This window comes from Apium graveolens, chromosome 2 (genome assembly GCF_009905375.1).
Source record: "Apium graveolens cultivar Ventura chromosome 2, ASM990537v1, whole genome shotgun sequence".
NCBI classification, from domain to species: Eukaryota; Viridiplantae; Streptophyta; class Magnoliopsida; order Apiales; family Apiaceae; genus Apium; species Apium graveolens.
Window position 1 is genome coordinate 266,770,202 of NC_133648.1, and position 11,996 is coordinate 266,782,197.

An 11,996-nucleotide genomic window follows, 5' to 3' on the forward strand; every position below is an offset into this window, starting at 1 on the left:
ATTTTCCATGGAGTATAGCTTGTGTTTTGAATTTCTAATTCACCATTTTGGTGAAAAATTCAAAATGAAGAAGATGAAAAGGGGGGGGGGAGAGAAGCTTGCTTTGTTTTATTGATCTTTGTGCATAAAAGGCTTGGTTGATATCCTTTTGTTTTGTTAATTACCTTTTAACCATGGTAAAATTTGTGTGGCTTGAAATCAACCAACAATACCTTCCCTTTGGTCATGCTTATGTCATCCTCCTATGTCATCTTCCCACACTTGTCATCTTCTTGTTGGTGTGGTGACATCATTATCACTAACCTCTTTGATTAGCTCTTAATTACTTGGCTAATGACCGCTGATCTGTTATACGGTTCGCTTAACTTTCATTCTCGTTTATCGTTTGAGCGATCATACCCGGGATCTTATTACTTGGGTTCCCTTAACCTTTCTCAATACATTATATTTCTTTTATGATCCTCTCTTATAATCCTTGAATTTAAATCCTTTTAATCATGTTACCTTATACTCAATTCTTTCGGTATCTGGTGGATTTTCGGGAAAAATCAAAGTGTTCGAATTTGGATTCTGACGATCTTTACATACACTTATATCTTATATAAAGTACTAATAAGATCTCAGAATAACAATAGAAGAACCCCTACATAGTGTGGCATGAAAAATTTTCTTATTCAGCATAATCAGCAAAATAACTATTCATAAGGGTTTCAAAAAAATTTCAAAAAATTGGGGTTATAACAGTTTATGACAATTTCTTTTTAAATTTAATTCAAAATTCATTTTTAAATTATAAAAATTCATTTTAATTTCAAAATTAATTTAGTTAATTATTTTAATAATTAACTAAATTATTTTAAATTCTAAAAATTATTTTCTTTTATTATTTTCAAAAATCCAGTTTTTATTAATTATTTATAATTTCTTTTAATTAATTATTTATGATTTAAGTAATTAATTCATTCATTTAATCAGTTAATTTTATTTATAAATAGTTAAATAAAGTATAATTATTCATAATTAAGACAAATAATTCCTAAAAATTATTTTAAGCTTTTAAAAATATATTTGAGTATTTTAAAATCAATTAATATCATTATTAATTGATTTATTTTTATTTTAATCATAATAAATAGACCGTTTATCCGTTTAATATGAAATAAACGCGTCTAGACTCAGAAAAATATTTTGTTTCCATTCAAATACTTTCGAGGCCCAAATACTTTTTGTATCAGAAGGTCATTTGTTTTACGAATCGTTCTGAGTCGAATACTTATCAGAAAATCCCTATTTTGACCCGATTTCAGTTTTAAAAACACCGAGGCCTATCTTTTAACGATCTGACCTATATGTTATGTGCATAATATGAGTACGTACTATATGATATGCATGCTCTATTTACAGCTTTCGATGCCATGATTAGATAAACGATTGGGTAGACTCTAAGATGTATAAACGTCATTCGAGTTTTGTCTAGTTTATTAGATAAATGCATTTGATTTACAAAATCAATAACCGGAAGGCAGTCAGGGCTTGACAAGGTTAAATCCAGTCTTTGTATATCAGCAAGTACCCCTGTCCTATTCCAATTTCAGAATAGACAAATGTTATATACTTGAGATTGATATTGATGTTAGGTAAATCCTTTTTATACAGTACTTTCGAATACTCTTATATTGTTTGAGTTAGATAATTCTAATAATTATTCTACTAGAATATTGATCTTATTTTTTATAGATGGCAAATAACTATTCTATCTCATTTTACTCTATACAGTGGAACGTGATATTAATATTTAGCGAATAACTAATCTTACTAGTTATCTCGCCATCAATTATTGAGATTACTCCGTACCATGAGAAATGGGGAGTTGATTATGATAGGATATCGATTGATTCAATTCCTTTATGAAAGAAAAATATTTTGATTGGATGATGCGTAAGTGACCCGGGCGAACGGTCCAGCATTAGGGCTTTGTATTAACTAAAATATGTTTAATACAATTTTGTCCTTGGCCACAACATGCCTTTTTATTTAAGTACATACCGGTCATGACCGATATATATATTTTATTTGAGTACTCGTGTTTGGGACATGAATTATATGAATCATGATCCAGCCCCATCATAGTGGCTGATCAACATGTGATAATGCATCCGCCGGAATATTGTGATTCCAATCTAAACTTATGGCTTACTATTTTACAAGCTTACTGTTAGCTTTAGTTATTATTCATATATTATTGATTACCTGTTGTTCTTTCTTTATCAGCATAATACTATTGTTATTATTTCGAGCACATATTTTATACTATTTGCTGAGCATTTCATAGCTCATACTTATATTATTGGGTTGATCTTTCTGAGCATTTGTTATGGTGTCTATTATACCCAAAATTTGGCATTGGGTCATGTCGCATCAGAAACGGATCAATTGGAATAGAATTGGGGCAAGAAGATGAAGAATAGAGTCGTGGACTGCAATGTACCAAGGGAGGGCGCGCCCTCTGTACATAGGACACGTCCAACCTGTAGTGGATTGTGTGATATGAATCGTTTTGAAGCCAAGGTTGCCATGACAAGGGAACTAGGACGCGTCTGGGGCCCAAGGCTTGTGTTGAAGGCCTTGTATGAGTAAAATTGACAAGATGGGTTATCCGCTTATTAAGGTTACAATGCAAGGGAATTGTGTGTATTCCACACATAGAGGACGCGTCATGTCTTGGGGAGATGCATACTATTGAATAAGTTGGGCTTGTCCTCATTTAGGACAAGGAAAGCAGGGACATCTTGAGGATAAGGCAAGCATGGAAAGGAGAATAGAGATTGTTTTTACTAACGTATTTGTTGTAGGTACTCTTGGAAGAATTCCCTCCTTGAGACCGTCAAGGAAGGGGATGTCCGTGAAAAGATTGAAGGCCTCCAGGGGTATGCCTGATGACTAAAGGCCTCCTCCTGTATTCAATGGGTATCCTCATTGGGGATGTGGGGTTAACTCTGGTGTGTGTTCTGGGATCTCTGTTCTTGTATTCAACGAGTTTCCTCATTGGAGAACTTTGGAATCATCCTGCACTTTGCACCCAAGAGCTTGGGATCACCTGTCCTGTTATCTGGTGGGTTATCCTCATTCGGGGGACAGGGACGTGTCCGGCATTTGGGGTGAACCGTGGCTATACATGCGCTCGTAAATCAAGGGAGATAGCTGTAGCGGAGTGTTATCCTTGCGCAGGGAGATGCATTATCCGTGAAGTCCTACGATTACGGACGAGCCTTGGGCCTTCGCGGTTGGGCCTCATAGTTGGACATTCCTAAAGCTAGGGGAAGATGGATTCTAGAAGGGCTTCTACCGGGCCTAGAAATAAGAAGTCTAAGCCCATTCGATTTCTTGTTCCCTAAGAACTACGTCAGGCTTGATCCCTATATAAAGGGTACGTAGGCACATTGAGAGGGGGAGAAATTGAGAGCTGAAAAGGAGCCACCACTATCCCTAATCAATCTCAACCACTAATTAACATACAACTACTATACACCACTTGATTTTCTGGCGAAGAATCACCATCGTAGATCTTAATCCCGGCGAGAAACCTCGAAATTTGTTGTTACCCGATTCCCTCATCAACAAATTGGCACTAGAAGGAGGGGTCTGATTAAGATCATAGTCTTGGGAGGAAAAGATGTCTTATAGTCATGATGGAAGTTCTTATGATGAAAGTGGCTACACTCGCCATGAACCCTACATCCCCAGAAATATAGTAGATCCTCCGAGAGCTCCAGATATGGGGGGAATACCTCCGGTTCTCATCAGCAGCACTGATATCTTGGAGCAGTTGTATCGTATAGGGGACACTCTGAACAACTTTCAATCGAGGCTGAGCACGGTGGAGGGTCGCAAAACTAGGAGGGATCGTCGTTTGCCCCGCCGTGGGGAAAGCACCCGTGGTTGAAGGAGATGCCCGGGATGCTCGTGGCCAGGCCAACGGAGGAAAACTGTGAATCACTCCACGGCGCTTGGAATACTCTGATGATATAGAGCTATTGTGGAGCTTATCGATGAGGATACTGACGGGAGAGAAAGACCTCATATCGACAATCAGGTTGTTCCACACCCACATAGGTCTGGGCGTCCGATGAACGAGCGTCATCATGCAAAAAATATTCAAAATCAAGATGAGGAAAGAAGAGATATTTTAACTCTAAATAGGAGACTTGGCATAAGGTTGGAAGATGACAATTTGAGGATGTTGGTGCTAGAATGGTAAAAAGAAGGAAATAGTGGAGAAGCGAGGCCCCGTGATACAACGTGTGCCCCCTACATATCCGAGGAATGATAGGGTGTGGCACCGCGAACACAAGCGTGCCCCTCCACGTGGAAGGTTTGGAAATTACAACAGAGGCTATCAAAGGAATGAACAAGGAAGGATGGGATACCAGCATGGGAGAGCGCCATATAATGGGAGACGAGAGGGCGCGCCTTCAACTGAAGAAGCCCCTGTCATTGTTCTCGTGGCTTCTCACAGTGCTACGGGTAATGGATACAGGACGCTTCCTCATGACCGGGATGGCATCTAAATTCAAGAAAGGTTGTAAAAAATAATGAGATACCAAGACGCGGCCAGGAGGAACCTTGTGCACAGGAGAATATTCAAAATCAAGATGGCAATATACCATAGCCGCAGCCTCAGGGCGAGGGGTGGCGAGATCCACCGGTACACCCGGGGGATAACCAAGGGGAACAACAACAAGTTGTGGAGCAACCTCAACAAGTCAACATTCAAACCATTCCTGGAGTAGGAACATTGAATGTGAATGATCTTAAGAGGTTTCTCAACCATCTTGAAGGAGGTAGGGTGACATCAACTGCGCAAGCCCCATCCCCTTTCTCTGTTGTTGTAAGAGAAGCGGAGCTACCTGTGGGATACAGGAACACGGCCAATAACTTGCGATTTCATGGAAACTCTGACCTCGTGGAATTCTTGGGACGTTTCAACATTGATATGGATGTATATCAGGTACCCGACTTAGCATAGTGCCATATTTTGGAGGCAACCTTTAGAAAAGGTGCTCAATAGTGGTTCCAGAAACTTGGCCCAGGAGTTGTCACATCTTGGGAACAAATGAAAACTTTTTTTGACTCAGTTCCAAGCTGCGGTGAAGTATACGCCTCCTGTTACCACACTGGATAATGTGAAACAGAAGGAAGTAGAAAGCTTGACCTCATACTTCAAAAGGTTCAATGCAGAGTCTATCTTGGTGAGAGGCGCAACCGACGAAACATTGAAAATACTTCTTATAGCTGGTCTGCGCGTGGAACAGATTTTTGGAAACATTTGCAAGGAAAAGACCCTGTGTCGTTAGCTGATGTACTTGCGCATGCTGAGTCCTTCAAAGCAATTGAGCAATCACTTGCTGAGACGAAAAAGAATGATTATACCAACAACTCAAAGGGGCAAACTAAGAGGAGAGGCAGGTCAGTGAGTCCAAATTATTGACGAAATGCTCGGAGTCCTAATAGGGTGAATGCCGTGAACGTGCAGAGAGAGTGGAGTCCACCGTCGAACTATGAAAAGAGGGTAAACAATTACACTCCGCTGGCAGCATCCATTGATCACATCTTTGAGGTAGATAAGGACATAGGAATTTTCAAGAAACCAGACTGCCTTACCTCGTGCCAGAGTAGAGACAGGAAAAAATATTGCGAGTACCACGAGTCTACCGGTCATGATACCCACGAGTGTCGTCACTTAAAGGATGAGATTGAAGAGTTGATAAAAACTGGGTATCTGGGAGAATGGATTGACAAGGTGAAGCAACGCAAAGGAAGCAACGATAAGGGGAAATATGAGAGACATCCCCCACAAACAGACATCGATGAAAAGCCAGCCGAAGTTAAGTTCCAAAGAGCTGGTAGTATTAGGGTGATTTTTGGAGGACATCCATTTGTTGGAGATAGTAATCGGGCTTTGGAGAAAAACTCTAGAGAGGCACGACACCTAACACTCACCAACATTCATAGCTTGGAAGATAGACCTCCAAAAATATTCAAAGGGGAATCTGCTGAATATACTTTCAGGGAAAAAGAGTCGAGATGGGTACATCATCCTCATAACGACGCTTTGGTAATAACTATGCTCATTGGGACGATGAACATGCATCGGGTCTTCTTGGACAACGGAAGCTCTGCGAACATCTTGTATTACAGCACGTACAAGAAATTGGGTTTCCCAGATAGTGACATGAATTTTGAAGATGCACACGTCTACGGCTTTACTAGAGAAGCGGTAAGGGTTACGGGTTTGATTAGACTTCCTATCATGCTTGGGGAAGGGGCTCTGTTTATAACTGAAATGATAGACTTCAAAGTGCTGGATCATGAGTCTTGATAAGTGGCATTTTATACCACTTAGAACATCTTAAAATGGCTTAAATTGGTGTCTTGAAATCAAGTATTTTATGTATTTGATTCATTTTTCTAGTGTTTATGCATTTCAGGATATTAGTTGCATTTCGGGGGAGTAATTGTCAAGAATAAGCCTTGGCATGTGTTCATCATTGAGAGAGGGAAGAAATGGGCAGATTACGGCGAAGGAACGAAGCGAACTCAGGAATCTTCCAGAAGGGTCCTGAGCGGCCGCTCAGCAGAAAGCTGAGCGCCCGCTCAGCTATGCTGAGCGGCCGCGCAGGGTCGGGGAAAAAAATAATTTATTTTAGGACTTCTATTTCTGTTTGGCTTCCACTTCTATGTAATCTGAGTTTTATGGGACTATTATATAAGTAGATTTGGAGACGTTTTCAAGAGGGAGGATCGTGGTATTACGCAAGGAGCGAAGGAGATAAGGAAGAAGACCGTTTAGTGCACAGCAACGAAGAAGAAGCATATTTTCTTGTGATTCTTGTTTCGTTGTAACGTTGGATGCTAGTTTTCTTACCTTGAACCTATTTACTCTAGTGACGTACTCTGATTTAATATAATTAGTTTAGTTATATTTTCTTGTGTTTGTTTATCATGATTTCATATGAACCCATGATGACGATAAGTGCTATTATGGGCTAATCGTGATCATGGGGTTGCAACGGATTTATTATGGAATTCTTTAGTTAATTGTTTAATACTTTAGTGTGTGATGATTGTATGATATCTAGTTTTGGTTGTGCGTATTCGTCTTATGTGCGTCACGAACATATAAGATAGGGTGTTAATCTCTTGTGAAGCGACGGTGGATCTTGAGATTTAGAACTTGCCATGCTAGCATAGGTTCATGTACGTTGTGCATGATTAGTGGGTAACTCTAACAGTTTTATTTGCCCTATGTAATCAAAAGGAATAACTTGTGCTTAAATCGTTGTGTTATCAATTTCTGTAGACATATAGGAACTCAACATAATTGATGACTATTCAACTTCTATCTTGATTGTGGATGTTGGTAGAATGGTATTAGTACAATGAAAGTTGGCTTTTATCAGTTTTGTGTTATTCGATTAATATCATCACTGTCACATGCTAAAGGTAATAACAATGACTATTGAAGGAAGTAGTAATGAAGTTGTGATCTCATGAGTGTTTTATTATTAATAATTTGAAGTGTTAATTAAGTGATTAATTAAGTAGATAATTGTAGTTAATATTTAGTCAACAATTCTAAGTGTTAGTGTCTTAACATTGAGAAGTAATCATATATTGGTGAGTGAGTTTAATTAGACAATAAATTAGTCTGAGTCTCTGTGGGAACGAACTAGAAAGTATTCTATATTACTTGCGAACACGTATACTTGCGTGAATATTAGCGTGTGTTTTCGCTCTAACAAGTTTTTGGCGCCGCTGCCGGGGACTCGGCGTATTTGTTTAGTTTATGTACTTACCATCATTGGTCATTAGGACTCAGTGATTAGGACATAGTAGTTACTTATTGTTTCCGGTTGTGTTTCAGGTACTTTAGCAAGCGTTTATGCAAACTCGTTCTCGTACTCGCAAGAGGACTTTAGATACAGCTGAGGAGACAGACGAAGTTCTTGATATTCCGGAGAAGTTAGATTTTGAAGATTCGGCTTCAGGAACTGAGCGGAAAGAACCAGTAAACATGGGTGATTGATTGTTCAAGCTGATCCAGCTCTTATGGATTTTTCTCGGCCAAAAATTGATGACATTCAGTCAAGCATTCTTCATCCGGCTATTCAAGCTAACACCTTTGAAATGAAGCCGGGCACTATTCAGATGGTGCAGAATTCTGTTTCTTTTGGAGTAGCGGCGACTGAAGACCCCAACATGCACATAAGGAATTTTGTCGAGATCTGCAGTACTTTTAAGTATAATGGCGTGACTGATGAGGCTATCAAGTTGAGGCTTTTCCCATTCTCACTGAGGGACAAGGCTAAAGACTGGTTACATTCTGAACCAGCTGGGTCCATCACTACGTGGCAAGATCTTGCGTAAAAGTTTCTGGTGAAGTTTTATCCGATGGCAAAGACTGCTGCTATGAGGAGTGCTCTTACTCAGTTTGCGCAGCAACCTACAGAATCTATGTGCGAGGCTTGGGAACGCTACAAGGAAATGTTGAGAAAATGTCCACATCATGGAATGCCTGATTGGATGGTGATCACTGGTTTCTATAATGGTTTGGGGGCCCAATCACGGCCCATGCTCGATGCAGCAGCTGGAGGCGCCTTATGGGCTAAAAGCTATACTGAGGCTTATAATCTTATAGAGACTATGGCTGCAAATGAGCATCAAAACCCAACTCAGAGGATGACGTCAGGTAAGGTAGCAGGTATTCTGGAAGTTGATGCAGCCACCGCTATTGCAGCCCAGCTTCAAGCGCTATCAATGAAGGTTGATTCTCTGGCTACATATGGAGTTAATCAAATAGCTATGGTTTGTGAGCTTTGTGCAGGTTCTGATGCTACGGATCAGTGTTCTCTTGTCAACGAATCTGTTCAGTATGTGAATAATTATCAGCGACAATAGCAGCCTGTGCCAGCGACTATCATCCGAATAACAGAAATCATCCAAATTTCAGCTGGGGGAATTATCAGAATGCTATTCAGCCACCATATCAGCAAGGAGTGAGTAAACAGTTTAACCCACCTGGATTCCAGCAACCACAGCAGTATGCTACAAGGCAATCATACCCTCAACAGGGAAGTACAGCTGCACCTACTAGTGCTGATTTTGAGGAACTTAAGCTGTTATGCAAGAGTCAGGCGGTTTCTATCAAGACCTTGGAAAATCAAATCGGTCAATTAGCCAATGCAGTGCTCAATCATCAACCTGGCACTCTTCCCAGTGACACAGAAGTACCAGGCAGGAAGGAAGCTAAAGAGCAAGTCAAGGCTATTACCTTAAGGTCTGGAAAAGTTGCTGATGCTGAAAAGGCAAAAGAAGGAGAAGCTGAAATTAGAGATGAAGAAGCTAAGCAAAAGGAGAAAGCGGCGGAACCAAGGAAGACTACTGTTGAACACACTCTGCCTGAGGCTAATACAGGGGAGAAACAGCTCTATCCTCCACCACCTTTTCCTAAGAGATTGCACCAACAAAAGCTGGATAGACAGTTCGGTGAGTTTCTGGAGGTGTTCAAGAAACTTCACATCAATATACCTTTCGCTGAGGCTCTGGAGCAAATGCCTAGTTATGCGAAGTTTATGAAGAGTATTCTTTCAAGGAAGGTGAAACTGGATGACCTTGAGACCGTTGCTCTCACGGAAGAATGCAGCGCTGTTCTGCAGCAAAAGTTACCACAGAAACTGAAAGATCCAGGTAGCTTCACCATTCCTTGCACCATTGGAAATTTGACTTTTGACAAGTGCCTTTATGATTTGGGAGCCAGCATTAATCTGATACCGTTGTCGATCTTTAAAAAGCTGGATCTGCCTGATCCAAAACCCACATACATGTCTCTACAGTTGGCTGATCGTTCCATTACTTACCCAAGGGGCATAGTGGAGGATGTGCTCATCAAGGTGGATAAGCTCTTCTTTCCTGCAGATTTTGTTATTCACCTCAGAGCTAAGCATTATAAACCTCAGAGATGATGGGACGTTAAGATAATAACTAAGATAATAAGAACTCTTGCCAAGTTCATAGTCGGGCTACCTAACGTAGTACTGACAGTTAAAACCCTTATGTGAACCCTTATAAATATCGTGATAGAAGCGTAGTTCGTTATCGTATATGGTAGCGGGACTCCGAACCCTGAGGTTGAGGAGTAACAACGCGATGATGTTTTATTACTAATTGGAGATTGGATTGTGGATCCGATAGAGCGTCCTAACGCAGGACCGGATGATGTTGATGTTGAGGATGTAACGGTTGAGGATGTTGTCCTAGAAGGGATTGTTGTTGAGGAGGATCCCATGAAGGATCCTGACAAGAATGAATAAAGGACCATTGAGGAATTGATGACCATGGTTAGGGAAACTACCAGAGGTAGGATTGGCCGGTCACTACCGGAGGTTCGTTCAAGTTTGTAAAGATAGTAGCCCCTTTAACGCGGCTTACTCGTAAGACTGAGAAGTTCAAATGGACAGAGAAATGCGAGAACAACTTTTAAGAACCAAAGCAAAGGTTGGTGACGTTCCCTATGTTGGCGTTGCCGGATGGAAAATGAGATTTTGTGAAAGTGTAGTGACGCTTCGTATAAGGAATTAGGGTGCTTCTTATACAGCACAGCAAGGTAATCGCGTACGCGTCAAGACAATTAAGGGAATATAAAATTTGATATACCCACTCATGAGCTTGGGCTCGTGGCAATAGTTTTGCCCTAAATATTGGAGGCGATTAGAGCTAATCAAGAATTATGAGTGGGAGATTCTTTATCATTCGGGGAAAGCCAATGTGGTGGCAGATGTCCTTAGTAAAAAGGAGAGACTCAAGATGATAATGTCTTTTGGAGAGTTTATAAGAGATTTTGAGAAAATGGAAATAGAAGTGAAGGTAACCGGAGCCGGTACCGAAAAGCTGGTTGAGATTGCAATACAGTTCAAATTATTGGAAAAGAACAGATTGTGCCAGAAAAAGTGATGAATGAAGGCAGAGAGCCAACAAATAGATAAGAGATTAATACCGAGAAAGATGATAAGGGAATAATGAGGTATTCTTACAGAATTTGGGTTCCAAATGTTCAAGAGCTTAAAGATGAGATCTTAGATGAAAGCTAGTTTGAGGAATAAGATTTAGAGCACACCCTGAATGTGATAGTCAGGGCAGTCGCCATCGAGATCGAAGGAACCCATAACATGATGAAGTATAATAAGATTCACGAGGTCATCCCATAGATGAGACCACAAATAAAACTTGAAAATATTTGATCTTTGAAATATTTTGAAAAGAAATGAAGTTATGAGATACTTCATTCAATGGATACACCAATAAAACTGTTTGACCCTGTCAATGCTTCGACAACCACCCATTAGTAGCCTTTCGATCGAAATGCTACGGGTAGGGTTGCAGAATTATCCAAATGCATGATGAACTCATTACGGGAGTTTGCCGCGCCAGGAAGACCACTTACGATGATCAGTCGTAGTAGTACAACCCCACCATTTTCTACATGTAGAGGAGAACCTGTCGGATTTACTTGTCAACCGAACACTGAACTCCTAAGGAATGGACCGCCTTAGCGGAACTTCCAGGCCATTTGGGCCAATATAATAATACGGCTGGGCCGGCGCTACTCGGCCACTTACGCCACTCCTAGTTCAGATGAAATCCATGACTCTGAAACGTAAAGCTCGTCCCCACTTTCCCCAAGTAGAAACTTGTTGATACGGCTCCACCAAGAAGTCGTATCTAGTTGGAAAGGAAAACTCACCGATATTTCCCAGGCGATGCCTGTTAATGGAATAACTTGTTCCAAGAATTTTACTTCCCGAGTATTGGGTAAGTAATCAAAAACTCTTTTATCAAGACAGCAACCTTGTTGCGAATATAAAACACACCACAGAGCCGGATCCCTCAGGTTTTGAGCGAGTATTTAAATCCCCTTCGAAAGGAGGATCTTAAATATA

At 40.5% G+C, this 11,996-nt stretch overlaps 1 non-coding gene across 1 annotated transcript; it reads right to left on the bottom strand.

Moving 5' to 3' along the window:
* Positions 1 to 8,466: 8,466 nt before the first annotated feature.
* On the bottom strand, positions 8,467 to 8,573 carry LOC141709575 (small nucleolar RNA R71). The gene has a single exon (XR_012570143.1). It is a non-coding gene; the product is annotated as a small nucleolar RNA R71 (small nucleolar RNA).
* Positions 8,574 to 11,996: the final 3,423 nt, after the last annotated feature.